At 41.0% G+C, this 14,830-nt stretch overlaps 1 long non-coding RNA gene and 1 pseudogene across 1 annotated transcript in view; one reads left to right on the top strand and one right to left on the bottom strand.

The window, feature by feature from the left end:
* Positions 1–1,291: 1,291 nt before the first annotated feature.
* LOC129011641 (TAR DNA-binding protein 43-like) lies at positions 1,292–2,562 on the bottom strand (annotated as a pseudogene).
* Positions 2,563–9,141: 6,579 nt separating this feature from the next.
* LOC129011183 (uncharacterized) overlaps positions 9,142–14,830 on the top strand; it is a 47,545-nt gene continuing 41,856 nt past the window's right edge. The window contains exon 1 of the long non-coding RNA XR_008493265.2: positions 9,142–9,290. This is a non-coding gene — a long non-coding RNA (uncharacterized LOC129011183). The remainder of the gene's footprint in view (positions 9,291–14,830) is intronic.

Below are 14,830 nucleotides of genomic sequence, written 5' to 3'. Positions count from 1 at the left end.
TAAAAAATATCCATTATGCACAACCAAGTCTCTGCACACACTCTCTCCTTTTCTTGCTCATACTAGCCTTTCATGCTTCGGCACCACCAGCAATCCCACACAAGGTTTCGAAAGTTCAAACAGCCTTCTGGTTCCATATCACAGCCTTGCGTTCATAGCGTTGATACAACTCCATGAAATAAAGAGTAGTGGATAAAAGTGGGACACTCACCATCAAAGACACAGCCTGTGATGCGTGATGATGAATTCTTGAATGAGAAAGGATGTAGACAGAAGTATTCCTATGGCAGAATATTTACAGCACTACTTTCAATGAAGTGCTTGTTCCATAAACATTTGAAATGAGATGAACTGCAGAGAATAAATGAAGGCTTCATATTGTGCTTTTGTAAATGAGGGGAGACAAATGTTAAAAAACAAAACAAAACAACCAAACACTGTGACACCATGATCTCCCAAAAGGAGATTTTCTTAAGGAAAAAAATCCATATGGTGGGGTTCACATTAAAACAAGGAGTAAAGAATGTAGTTCTAATCCATGGTTTCCATTTTGAACATGCAAAGAATTCACTTGACAAGTCCAGGGATAAAATATTACAGGAGAAACTCTTTGATATCAATTGTAGTGTGTTGGTTTACCAATCAGGCAAACAGCAGTTCACTTTCAACCACTCAATATTTCAACCTTTCATGTAACAAAACTTATTTTTATTTATTTATATACTTTTTTTTATTTTTTGAGATGGAGTCTCACTCTGTCACCCAGGCTGGAGTGCAGTGGCACGATCTTAGCTCATTGCAACCTCCACCCCCCACATTCAAGCGATTCTCCTGCCTCAGCCTACCGAGTAGCTGGGATTACAGGCATCTGCCGCTACGCCCGGCTAACTTTTGTCTTTTTAATAGAGACGGGGTTTCACCATCTTGGCCAGGCTGGTCTTGAACTCCTGACCTTGTGATCCACCTGCCTCAGCCTCCCAAAGTGCGGGGATTACAGGCATGAGCCACCGTACCCAGCTCTTGTAACAAAACTTATAAAATTCCTTTAGTTCTTCCTTCATATATATATATACTTTAAGATCTAGGGCACATGTGCACAATGTGCAGGTTTGTTACATATGTATACATGTGCCATGTTGGTGTTCTGCACCCATCAACTCGTCATTTACATTAGGTATACCTCCTTACTGCTGAATATACTCCACACTGAACAAACCAATTTTGAAAATTCTTACTACATATGTATTTTACAATATACTTATCATGAGTTTAGCAAAATTTGAATTCCTACCATTCTATACCAACCAACCACAACCCCACTGTCTACATTCCCCAGCCAGAAGACTTAGAATCCATGCTTGAGCCAAAGCCTCCATTAAAACCACTGCCCAACCCTGCATTTGATGCTGATCCCCAACCAATTGCTGCACCAGAATTAGAACCACTATAGGAGTTATTTCCAGAACCGAAGGCCTGGTTTGGCTCCCTCTGCATGTTGCCTTGGCTTTGGTTATTACCTGATGGGCCTGACTGTTTCTGCTGGCTGGCTAACATGCCTATAACACCCCAACTGCTTTGTAGCACTGCCTGGGCTGCAGCCATCATGGTTGGATTAATGCTGAATGCACCAAAGTTTATCCCACCACCCATATTACTACCTTGATTGTTTCCCAAACCAGCTCCACCCCCTTTACTATTACCAAATTCACCCTGATTCCCAAAGCCACCTGGATTACCACCAAATCTTCCACTTCTTTCTGTCTATTGCTATTGTGCTTAGGTTCAGCATTGGATATATGAATGCTGATTCCTTTAATGATCAAGTCCTCTCCACAAAAAGACTGTGCAACCTGATCATCTGCAAATGTAACAAAGGCAAACGCCCTGAATGGCTTGAGGATGAAGACATCCACCACTTCCCTGTACTGACAGAAGAACTGCTGCAGCTCATCCGCAGTCATGTCCTCTGTTCAGCGCCCCACAAATACTTTTATGCTTCTCAAAGGCTTATCTGGGCTTTGCTTAGAATTGGGAAGTTTACAGTCACACCACCGTCCATCTATCATATGTAGCTGTGACATTACTTTCACCTGTGTTTCATCTTCCATAAAACAAATGAAGCCAAGCCTCTTTGAATGACCAGTCTTACTATCTTTCTTGACCTGCACCATAAGAACTTCTCCAAAGGTACTAAAATATTCTTTCAGGTCCTGCTCAGTTGTTTTCCATGTGAGACCCAACACTACTAAATCGGATGTTTTCTGGACTGCTCTTTTCACTTTCACTGCTGATGAAGCATCTATCTCATCCATTTTTCTTTTGTTATCTTTGGGATAGTTGACAACATACACCAGATTTCCCCAGCCAGCATCGGGGGCATGAAGAATTCCTTCTACCAGCCGGACACCTCTCATACATTGAGACACTGGATTCCTGTAGCGAAGCCACACGCCCCTGGAAACTGGGCTGTAACCATAGACAGCAGCACTGTCCCATCGTCTTTCGATAGTATTTCAATGGGCTCATCCTTCTCATCTTCAGTACCCGAATATATTCAGACATCTTTTACTTTTCTGCTAGGCCACTGCTGGGAAGCACGACAGGGACACCAAGTCAGCGACCGCTTTGCCCCCCTTTTAAGCATTTTATATAACATTTTATATAACACAACATTTCCTAGACCAAGTGATAAAAGGCCAGCCAATATACAGGCTATCCAGAGGTTCATTAGGTGGTTTGACAGAACAGCTTTGTCTAGCAAGGGATGATGTTGATTAGGCAGGGCAATGAGATTTTTCTCTCAGGAATTTGAAAGTGAAATAAAAAACAGAGTTGAGCAATTAGCAGAGGGGTTGAAGGTGAAAGGACTCGCAGAGAAGGCCATTTGCAGAGGCCATTAGGCAGTAAAGGTTATAAATGAGCAGACACTCTAATAATGCCATAGTCATAAAGTATAAAATGTACATGTAGAAAGAAATTCCTCAGAAACAACAGGAGACACAAGTTAAGTCACGTTAATCACAAAATACCAGAATACAAACCTTCTCTGTGAGGCCTTGAGGTAGGCCTTTTTCTAATCCCCTGAAGCACTTGCTCTCCTCATTCCCATATGTTTTTTCACCATAAATGTCTTGTTTATTGACATAACCTGAGTTCTTTTCATAGAACCAACAAAGAGGGCAGGATGGTCACTTATGGAACTGCCTGTAAGGCTGAGAAAGTAACTCAGGCATCCTTATCATCTGATGGAGGACTCCTCCTGTCTCATGACTGACAAAAGGTGAAATTATGCAGACATCACAATAATCATTGCATTCCTGAGGAAAGTCTTGTCTAAATAGCACCACCTTTTTGATGGAAAGGAGACACCTGGAGGTTGGCATGGATGTGCCTGGCAACAGCAACATGAGGAATCCAGGTGGATCCAGAATAACTGCCATCCTGAGAGCCTGAGGGAAGAAAGTCAGCCTTAGACTTACTCTTAGTACTTTCCCCTAGTTGATGCTGTAAAGCCTCACTTTCAAGACGATTGTACACCATGAGCCCCTTCTCTTGGTTAACTGAGTCTAGAAGAAAGATGCCAGAAGGAAAGAGTCTCTTAGAGTCCTTGACAGAACAGACTTGCTTTGACCAGTGTAGGGCTCCCATTAGGAACTCATTCTCTCAAGGAAAATCTGGTCTAAAATAATTAGAAATAAGATGGGGAGTGAAATTCCAAATAACCCAAGCAGCCTTATTTGTGAAATGGTGGACTGTGGTAGAAAGTACTGGGGTAAGAATTTAGAGCCTATCTGTGACTAAGAGCATCTCACTTCACCCCTCTGGGCCTCAGTTTCTTCATGCCCTCTGCTACCTGCAAGCTAAAGACCCAGGAAAGCTGGTGATATCAATCCCACTCTGAGCCCAAAGGCCTAAGAACTGGGAGCATTAATGGGGTAAGTCCTAGTTTCAGGGCAGGAGAAGATCAGTGCCTCAGCTTAAGTAGTCAGGTATAGAGAAAGAATTCAACCTCACTTCACCTTATTGTCCTATTTGGGCCCTCAACAGGTTAGACAATGCCCACTCACATTGGGAAGGACAATCTGCTTTACTTAGTTCACCAATTCAAATGCTAATTTCCTTCAGAAACACCCTCACAGACATGCCAAGAAATAATGTTTAACCAGATATCTGAGTATCCCACACCCCAGTCAAGTCAACATACAATTAACCATCACACTGCCCATAGGTAAGAAATAGTTGATGGATTATTTACTTATTTATTACCTCTTTCTAAAAATGATCTGAGAAAGATTTATATAATCATAGTTTTTTGGTTTGAAGAACCTTTGAAAGTTTTTAGAACCATCACTCAACTGAGATATGTAACATATATTTGTATACTATCCAAAAATATGAGAATGTTCTCACATTTTTAGAAAGCATTCTTCAAAAGTTTATTCATTTACTCATCTACTAAACAAATATATAGTCACATTCTACAATGTACTTGGAACTATGGTAGCTGCTGGGAATATAATGAGGAATAAGATGTGGTCCCCACACTCAAGCAGATTTTCCTCCAGTAAAAAAGATGGTGTTGGGCGCGGTGGCTCACTCCTGTAATCCCAGCACTTTGGGAGGCCAAGGTGGGTAGATCACCTGAGGTCAGGAGTTCAAGACTAGCCTGGTCAACATGGTGAAACCCCATCCCTACTAAAAATACAAAATTAGCCGGGTATGGTGGCACACGCCTGTAATTCCAGCTGAGGCCAGAGAATCGCTTGAACCCAGGAGGCAGAGGTTGCAATGAGCCGACATCGCACCACTGCACTCCAACCTGGGCAGCAAAGTGAGACTCGTATCAAAAACAACAACAACAACAAAAAGATGGAAAAGTAAACAGCCAAGTACAATACAGTGTGATGAGTTCATTGATTAGGTATGCACAGAGGGTGCCACATAGGAGTGTACCCACAAGGAGGAATAACACTGAGTCTTGGGGTGTTGTGGACCAGAGGAAGAAAGAACGAGTTAGTAAGGCAAGGGTAGAAATGGGAAGTGTGTGGGTGGGTGCACATGGATATATGCACAATATGTGTGCGCATGCAAATATGTTCTCTTTTTTTACTTCTATATGTGTAGATTTTGAGGGCAGCTGGTTTCAGGCAGATAGCTACATGTGCAGAAGCCCAGGAGTTACAAAGAAATGGTGACTTAGGAAAGTGGCAAGTAGTTCTTTGTAAATAGAGCTTAAATGTGGGGAGCAAGAAAATGTTAGAGATTGAAGCAGAGGCCCTTAAGCTTTTGGATTTTGTTTTTGTGGTAATCAAAAGTTATTGAAGGCTTTTAGTGGGGGAATCAGGTTTTCCTTTTTGGAAATATTACTTTGTCTGCAATGTGGATGAAAGAATTGAAGCAGCAAAGCTGAAGGCAGGAAGACCAGCTCTGAGACAGTTGCAGAAACTCAGATGAAAGATAATGGAATTTTGAATGAAGTGGTGTCAGTGAGGATGGAGGAGCTGCCGTTGGCACCCGCAAGCAGATAGTCCAAGCAGATCTGTCCCCAAGGCAGATACAGGCTGCCTTCCTCTATTTTCTCACCGAATACAATATGTAGTGTTTGCATTTATCATGATCTGTTATAATTGTTTGCTTGCATGTCTTTCCCACTGAACAGTAACTTCCTTGAAGTGAATAAGTGCTGATTTCCATCTTGCATCTAGTTTCTCAGAGCTCTACCAGATACCTGGCAGTTTCTTCAATGTTTGTTGAAGGAGAAACATGCATCCCTTATATGTTTCACCCATTTTCCTAGTTCTACCACTTGGCAACTATAAGGCACATATTTAAACCCACTTTCTATTTATTTTATTTTATTTGTTTGAGACAGAGTCTTACACTGTCATCTAGGCTGGAGTGGAGTGGAATGATCTTGGCTCACTGCAACCTCCGCGTCCCAGGTTCAAGTGATTCTCCTGCCTCAGCCTCCCAAGTAGCTGGGATTACAGCTTTTGCATTTTTAGTAGAGACAAGATTTCACCATATTGGCCAGGCTGGTCTCAAACTCCGGACCTCAAGTGATCCACCCACCTTGGCATCCCAGAGTGCTGGGATTACAGACGTGAGCCACCACGCCCAGCCTCAGCCTCCACTTTCTGTTTAAAGTCTCTTCAGAGCTCCCCTTTCCACTTCCAGGGTCAGCGACTTAATCCTTTCAACAGTTCTTTGTCTGACTCAGTTTTGAATCCTTCATAATCCTACTTCCAGTTTACCAACTTATACCAAACTCCCAGGACAGTGCACTTGATTTCTGATATACTGGAAGATACAAGCCAAGACCCAGAAGATAAGTGAGATGGAAGAACCTAGCCTATACTGCTAACCAATGTCTATCTGCAATTTGCATGATATTCTTTTCCAAAGACCAAGCTAAAGACTAAAGCAAAGAGAAAGCACTTCAAGGAAATGAACAATTTCCTCATACATTCTACGAGAATGTCCTCTATGTAAAGATTGGGGAAGGAGTGGGAAGCTGTGGAGGAAGGTTCCAGGTAGGCAGGAATGAATCCAGCCCCACTAACAAAGAGCAAAAGGAAATGCAAGCTGTTGAAATGAGAACCCAAGAGGGTCTACATTGCATTTTATCCCTTAGGCTGCCAAAGCACAGAGTATCAACTTCAATCCCACTCACAAGTTACCCAACCATCTCTCTCCCACAAAACTAAAATATTTAACATTGCTTCTTATTTTTCTTTAGATATACATGTATAAGCACAGACTTTCTGGCTGGAGAAGGAGAGAGACAGCAATATTGAAGAATAAAAGTTCCATTGTTCTGTTGCTTCTAAAGTAAATGATGGAAATTATAAGCTAATTTACATATGGGAGATTAGCAGAGTATCCCTTTATTCCTATTAATATATTTTCCCTTCCTAATTATAAAGATTTGAATCTTTTTAAAACAACTTTATACAAAACATTTGTGTGGATGTAAGAACCGCGTGTTAAATGCTAATTCTGGATGAGTTATTTGCATAACCTTACAAAGGAGCTAAATTGCTTGTATTTAATAATAAATAGAGAGTTTAAAAAGGATTGCGGATATCTTGAGAGAATATGAAACGGAGAAAAAATTTGCTTCTATTTTAAGATATGGAACTTTTTTTCCACTTCGAATTTAAAACTACTCTCCGCCCTCTAGGGAAAACTTGTCCTAACTTTCTGATAAGCTTAATATTCCAAGTCTCCTGTAACATGACAATTCAAATACATTGAAGGTGAAGAGCTAATCTGTTTTTAAATGAACATGGATAATTTTCAAAAGACAATAAACTGCATCTAAAACAGTTTTGCATTTGAAAAGTGAAGACTTTTGAAGATTATAGATTCTGCATATGTTAGCAAAATAAAGAGAATTGTGGAAATTATCCAGAGAATTCAGGGAGAATCAAAATTTATAAAGAAAAAAAGATTAAAGTCTTTTTTTAAAGTATGAGATTTGACAGTGCTGATGAATCAGATAGTAGTCATCACTCCTGCAGGAGAAACATGATAGTAGGTGAAACACACATGAAATAAGTATGATAAATATTTCTAAATTTGATTTGATGTTTATGCTCTTTGAAATCAGGAAACAGCCTCTTCCTTACCAGTATTCAATACAGTAGACACTTTATCTTTCTTTCTCCCCTTCTCCCCTTAACTCTTTCCTTAATTGACACCATCCTCTCTTGGGTTTCCTTGTATCTCTCTGCCAAATCCTCCTCACACTCCTTGTGAACCCCTATCTCCTTTTGACTTCTAATTGTTGCCTTTCCCCAGGATTTAGTCCTGAGCTCTCTTTTCTTCCTTATTGCCCTCTTTCTAGGGGATCTCTTCAGTTCCCATGACTTTAAATTCCATTTATATGCTCCCGAATACCAACTTTACACCCAAAATCTCTCTTCAAAGTTCTGGTTTGCAGGTTCCTGCTAGCTATCTCCTCTCAGATGTCTCCCAGCATCTCAAAAGCAACAAGGCAGTCCTTCCACTGTTCTTCACTTCCACCACTGACACTCTAGTCTAAGCTACCATCTCACATTGACTATGTTGCAGGCTTCTCTACTGAGTACTGACATGACTCCAAAAACCGGTTTTCTCCACAACAACTACAGTCATCTTCCTATGTCACAGATTGTTACTGGCTGCCTTTCCTTCGAGTTAACAAGCAAATTTTAGACCCTACTGCAAAATGGCTACTCTGGATTGCCATGAGTTTGACCTGATCTGTGAACATGTCATTTTTCTATTAAAACCCATTCATTGGCTTCCTACTGCATGAGAATAAAATCCAAACTCCTTACCATGGTCTACAAAGACCCCACATGATTTGGCTATTTCCTGTCTCACAAAACTCAACTATCTCCCGGCCCCTTCCCCTTTCTCACTACTCTGCAGGAACACTGACCTTCTTTCAATCCTCAAAGGCCCCATGGTTTTTCCATTCTTAGGAACTTTACATATGCTGTTCCTCTATTGCCTTCCTCTACAGCCCAGTGCAGCGGTGAGAGGAGGGGCCGGCTGGGCTTCCTGGGTGGAGTAGGGGCTCAGAAAGCTGTGAAACTCACTCATTTCCTGCATCAGGACTTACTTTGGTCCTGGATGGATAATATTGAAGATATATGCTTAAACTATTCCTAACACCAGGATTTCTGCATGTGTTTTCTTCCCCAAGAAAGCCATAAACAGCAAAAATTTTGCAGTGTTTCCCTGTGTCCTCTCTCCCTCTCTCCTCTCCCCTTCCCCCTCCCCCGAAACTAAAGTAAAAAGAATGTTAACTGCCCATTTTTCTGTGACCAGTGGACCTTATCTATACTCCCAATCCCAATTTCTTGTGAACATACTTTGTAAAGTCCCGTAAGATGCTGTCTCCTTTGCCATGCCGCTGCAAGGTGATAAAATAAAAAAAACCTAAGTTGCAATTCCGGTTTTCCTTAAGATCTAAGACATGTCACAAATGGTTGTCTTTTTTTCTCGCTCTGGTAACATCTTCCCACAGCACGTATTTCCCACCTTAAAGAGTTTAAAAGGCAATTGTATAATCTAACTCTGGCTACCCATTCGGGACCCCTTCCACACTGTGGAAGCTTTGTACATTCCGTCTACTCAATAAAGCCTACAGCTTTTTCTGTCTATCGGTCCTTGTGTCTATCACTCGCTGAGGTCAGCTGCCACACCAATTCTTTGGTGTGGCTAGGCAAGAACCTTAGGTGTTACATTTTGGCGAGCCAGCCAGGAGTCTCCAGAAAAGGCTTCTAGATCGTCACATGGTGAGTATGATCGGACCTCTTTCACTTGCTATTCTGTCCTGTCCTTCCTTAGAATTCGGAGGCTAAACCGGGCACCTGTTGGCCACTTAAAGGCGATTAGTACGGCCACCGGACTGAAGACACAGGTGTCAGGCTGTCCGGAAAAGGGCTCTCTAACAACCCCTGACCCTTCGGGGTTAGGAGCGTTGGTTGGCCGGTTGGCCTGGAACCAGTTCCAACTCTTTTGCTTTCTGTGGTGGTCCTGAAGTACACCCGGGAGTGCTCAGCAGACATCTTAGTCTCCCAGATATCCTGGTTGAGACCCTGGCGCCGCCAGAGGCTCCCCCTGCACAGGTTACTGAGCGTGAGACAGCCACATCTTCTGACTCCTGCCTCCTGGGTCCTAATGTCCGCCAGTTAGACCTCTTTCTTAATCTCATAAACAAGGTTATTCCCGCTAGGCAGGATCAAGATTCCCTATTTAGAAGTCTTTAATTCTTCAGGTGGTGCCCAAAAGATCCCTGCTCATGGTTCCCTCCAGGGTTTAGGCAGGTGTCGTCATTTGATGGCTATTTTGAAGGGCCAGTTCCCCACCATAGTGTATGGTCCCCCACATCAGGACAATTTAAAGGCAGGTCTGTAATTTTCATGTGGATAGTAGAAGCCTTAGGGCATTTCCTCCATTGCTCCCCAGATAAATTTTCCCCTTCCTTGGTGCCTCTGAAGTACAATCTGTGGTGCATAGGCACAGGTCTTAGAGCCGTTGAATTGTTGTTTCAACCATTCAATAATTGGTATTGGATGGAAGAAAATATAGTCAATTGGGACACAGGATACTGGTACCGCCTTGAGAGGGGGGCTTACTCCTTTGATGGCAAATGGGGACAGAAGGCTAAAGTACAGCAGCTGTTCTCTCAGCCCTGGCTTAGAGGACATCCACCACCCTCTTTAAGCTTACTAAGCCTCCTGTGGCTAATTCAGAGATTTCTCCTTGAAAGACGGTTTTATGGCCAGGCCCACATAAATTGGGCCTTAGCATGCAAGCATCAGTGGTGCCCCTGACTCAAGCCTTGCCACCCTGGAACAGGTAGGATGTGTTGGCAGAAGGACCACGATAAATCCAACAGTCCTTGTGCTCCATTTAGTGGTCAATGGGCCCACAGCAGGGGCAAGGGAAGTTTCCATCCTGCTGGTAAGCATGGTTAAACGCTGTAGATGGAGAGCTCAGGAAAAGTGCCCATGAGCTTTGAGCACAATTGGACCTGACCCTTAGGGGATGCCTTAAGGGAAGACAAGTCCCAGGACTAACGAGGGGTGCGGGCATCCCTGTGTTTAAAATTCCAGATGGGCATCACACCTTCAAAATTGGACACTCCCTTAAGATGTATCCTGAATTACTGGAACAAATTCAACCCTGAAACCTTAAAAAAGAAGCGGCTGATTTTCTTCTGTACCAATGCCTGACCACAGTACTCCTTACAAAATGGAGAAACTTGGCCCCCTGAGGGAAGTATTAATTATAACACCATTCTACAACTAGATCTTTTCTGTAAAAAGGAAGGTAAATGGAGTGAAGTCCCTTATGTACAGGCTTTCTTTGCCCTTTGTGACAATACTGTCCTGTGCCAAGCCTGCAAGCTTTGCCCAAATGACAAAGGCCCACAAGTGCCCCCATACTCAGGGCCTATTTCCTCAGCCCCACTCTCCTCAGTCTGTGTCTCTATCACTCGCCGTGGTCAGCCACCACACCAATTCTTTGGTGTGGCTAGGCAAGAACATTAGGCATTACAGTGGCTCATGCCCGTAGTCCAGCTACTCAGGAGGCGGAAGCAGTAGGATTGCTTGAGTCGAGGAGATCTGAGCTATATCACGTGATGACTGTGACTGTGAATAGCCACTGCACCCTAGCCTGGACAATATAGTGAGACCCTCATCTCTAAACAAAAAAATAAAAATAGAGGTCTTCCTCTGCAATATGTAATACTATGTATTATGTGTTTGTTTTCTTCAGTGCACTTAGTATAATTTATATTTATTTACTTGTCTATTCTATTCTTGTTTTGATACTCTTTCTAGACTGTTAACATTCTAAGGGCAAGGATTAAATTTGTTTTATTCCCCAAAATACCCAGAGCTTAGTACAGTACCTGTCACAGACTAGGCCTTCAAACATTTCTGTAGAATGAGTAAAGGAATGAAGAAATGAATAAGCTGTGGAAATTACAGAGATAAAGTGTTTTACCAAATTCTTAGGGAGTGAATAAAACTAGTTAACTTCTTAGCATCTGGAAGCTCAGTGGTGGGTGGCTGTAGTTTGCTACTTGAGAACTTGATACACTTTAGGGAAGAAATTATGTTCTATAGCAAAATTTTCATGTCTGGAGAATATTAAAAGTTTTGTCGTGTAACCTTTCAAAATGTCAAGTGCCTATTGTATTAAGGTTTTTCATGTTTTTAAATGACTTAAGCTAAACTGCATTTTCATTATTTACTCACAAAACCCTTGCATGGCCCTGAGGAATAGAGTCAAGGCCTACAAATGAAGACAAGGAAGTCAGCACACAGAGACTGAAATGGCCTGTCATTGCAGGTCTCCAATTTTCCTGGCATGAGATGGAAAAACACTGCAGCAAGGTGACTGCAGAAAAGAATTACTCACCAGTGTGAGTTGGGACCAAATGACTTTAAGAGTACATGATTCAGTGACTCTCAACATAGTCAATGAGTTGATGTGGCTCCTTGGATTTCTATGCTATTTTCTTTGTTCCAATATCATTTTTTGAGTCCTAAATATTGCTTCTGGAGTTATACAAAATAATAACCTATGCAAGGCCAACATCAAATCCTTGACGATTTAAAAAAAATGTATTGAGATCTGCCAGAAAATAGCCTCTACCCTGTTAATTCCCTCTGAGTGACATTTCAAAGATGATTACTTAGCCCCACTCAGACAGATATCCCACTGCAATCAACATCCTTCTTGTGTTAGCCTAATAGGGATTTTGCCTTAATAAGAAATATAGAATTGGGTTCTTAGTGATAATTACGATAATAATTTTCAAAAGACAAGTCTTTCCTTTAATAAATAATCCTTTTCTAAGAGCAAGCATCCTTGAATCTTACCTCTGCTGTTTTTCAAATTAACATTTTAAAAAATCAATTTTGATACTTGAGACTTATGCAAGGATAAGCGGAACTCAGAAGTGACAGATTCTGCTTTTATGTGGATATAGATGTGTACCTGATGCCAACAGTAGGGGCAAAATAAGCAAATTTACTCATTAAGGTGTTCTTTAATCTTCAGATGTCAAAGATAACCTCCAATTTATGTTAACCTAAATATCCCATCTTCCTCCTAAATTAATTAATTAAAACTAACAGAGGCTATCATATCAGCATATTGTTATCATTATAGCTTAAAACAAAACAAGTGATATCTCATTGAGGTTTTGATTTATACTTCTTGATTAGTGATTAGGAGCATTTTTTCATACGCCTTTTGGACATTTGTATGTACTCTTTGGAGAAATGTCTATTCAAGTCCTTAACCCATTTTTAAATCATGTTATTAGTTTCTCTGCTACTAAGATGTAGGAGTTCCTTAATATTTTGGAGATTAGCCCCTTATATCAGATATATGGTTTGCAAATATTTTCTCCAATACTATTGGTTGGCTTTTCACTCTGTTGATTCCTTTGCTGTGCAGAAGCTTTTTAGTTCCATGTAGTCCTACTTGTTTATTTTTGTTTTTGTTGACTTTGCTTTTTGGTGTCCTATCCATTGTCTTAATATGCTCAGACTGCTATAACAAAATACTACAAGCTGGGCACTGTGGCTCGTGCCTGTAATCCCAGCACTTTGGGAGGTCGAGGCAGGTGGATCACGAGGTCAAGAGATCAAGACCATCCTGGCCAACATGGTGAAATCCCGTCTCTACTAAAAATACCAAAGTTAGCTGGGTATGGTGGTGCATGCCTGTAGTCCCAGCTACTAGGGAGGCTGAGGCAGGAGAATCGCTTGAACCCAGGAGGCAGAGGTTGCAGTGAGCAGAGATGGCGCCACTGTACTCCAGCCTGGTGACAGAGACTCTGTCTCAAAAAAAAAAAAAAAAAAAAAAAAAAATTAAAAAGAATACCACAGTCTGAGTTGCTTATAAACAACAGTAATTTATTTCTAGCAGTTCTGGAGACTGGGAAGTACCAGCAGATTCAATATCTAGTACAGCCCACTTCCTCATAGATGGCCATCTTCCACTGTTACTTCCATGTGTTCCATATGTAACCTCACATAACCAACAGGGGTGAGAGCTCTCTCTGGTCTCTTTCACAGGGGCACTATTCCCATTCATGAAGGCTCCATCTTTATGACCTACTCACCTCCCAAAGGCCCCATCTCCAAATACTCTCACATGGGGGGATTAGGTCTCAACATACAAATTTGGGAATACAAACATTCAGCCTATAGTTTCCATGAAATCATTTTTGAGACCAATGTCAAGAAGCTTTTCTCCTATGTGTCCTTTAGGGGTTTTATAGTTTCAGGTCTTACACTTAAGTCTTTAATCCATTTCTGTTGATTTTTGTGTACAGCACAAAATAAAGGTCCTATTTCATTCTTTTGCATGCAGATATCTTGTTTTCCCACATCATTTACTAGTCTCAAAGAGACTATTCTTTCCCTACTGTGTCTTCTTGGTACCCTTTTCAAAGAAGAGTTGACCATATATGTATGGATTTATTTCTGAAGTCTCTATTTTGTTCCATTGGTTTATATGTCTGCTTTTACTTGAGTACTACACTGTTTTGATTACTTTAGCTTTGTAATATATTTAAAATCAGAAAGTGTGAAGACTCCACCTTGGTTCCTCTTTCTCAAGATTGATTTAGTTAGCTATAGTCTTTTGTAGTTCCATATAAATTGGAAAATTGTAGAAGAGTTGGTAAGGATGTGGGGAAGTTGAAACCCTCGCATACTGTTGTTGGGACTGCAGAATGCTACAGCTGCAATGGAAAACACTATGGATGTCCCTCAAAAAATTAAAAATATATTTATCATATCATCCAGCAATTCCACATTGGAACATTTGTCCCAAATAACTGAAATCAGGATCTCAAAGATACATTAGTACTTCCATGTTAATTGACACACTATTTACAACAGCCAAGATGTGAAAACAAATCTGTCTGAATGGATAAAGAAAATGTGGTATATACATATAATGGAGTATTATTTGGCCTTTAAAAAGAAGGATATCCTGTCACTTGCAACAACATCAATGAACCTGGAAGACATTATGTTAAGTGAAATATTTCGGGCACAAAAAAACAATACTGCATGATTCCACTTATATGAGGTATCTAAAATAGTTAAATTCATAGAATCAAAGAGTAGAACAGTGGTTTCCAGGGACTGGGGTATGGAGGGAATGGAAAATTAGTAATCAACAAACAAAGTTTCAGTTAAACAAGATGAATTTCTAGAAATCTGCTGTATAACATTGTACTTATAGTCAACAATACTGTATTATACAACTTAAAAATTTAAGAGGGTGATTTCATATT

This window comes from Pongo pygmaeus, chromosome 14 (genome assembly GCF_028885625.2).
Source record: "Pongo pygmaeus isolate AG05252 chromosome 14, NHGRI_mPonPyg2-v2.0_pri, whole genome shotgun sequence".
In the NCBI taxonomy this organism is placed as follows: Eukaryota; Metazoa; Chordata; class Mammalia; order Primates; family Hominidae; genus Pongo; species Pongo pygmaeus.
Note: the sequence above shows the minus strand (reverse complement) of the source record. Positions and strands in the feature narration are given on the sequence as shown.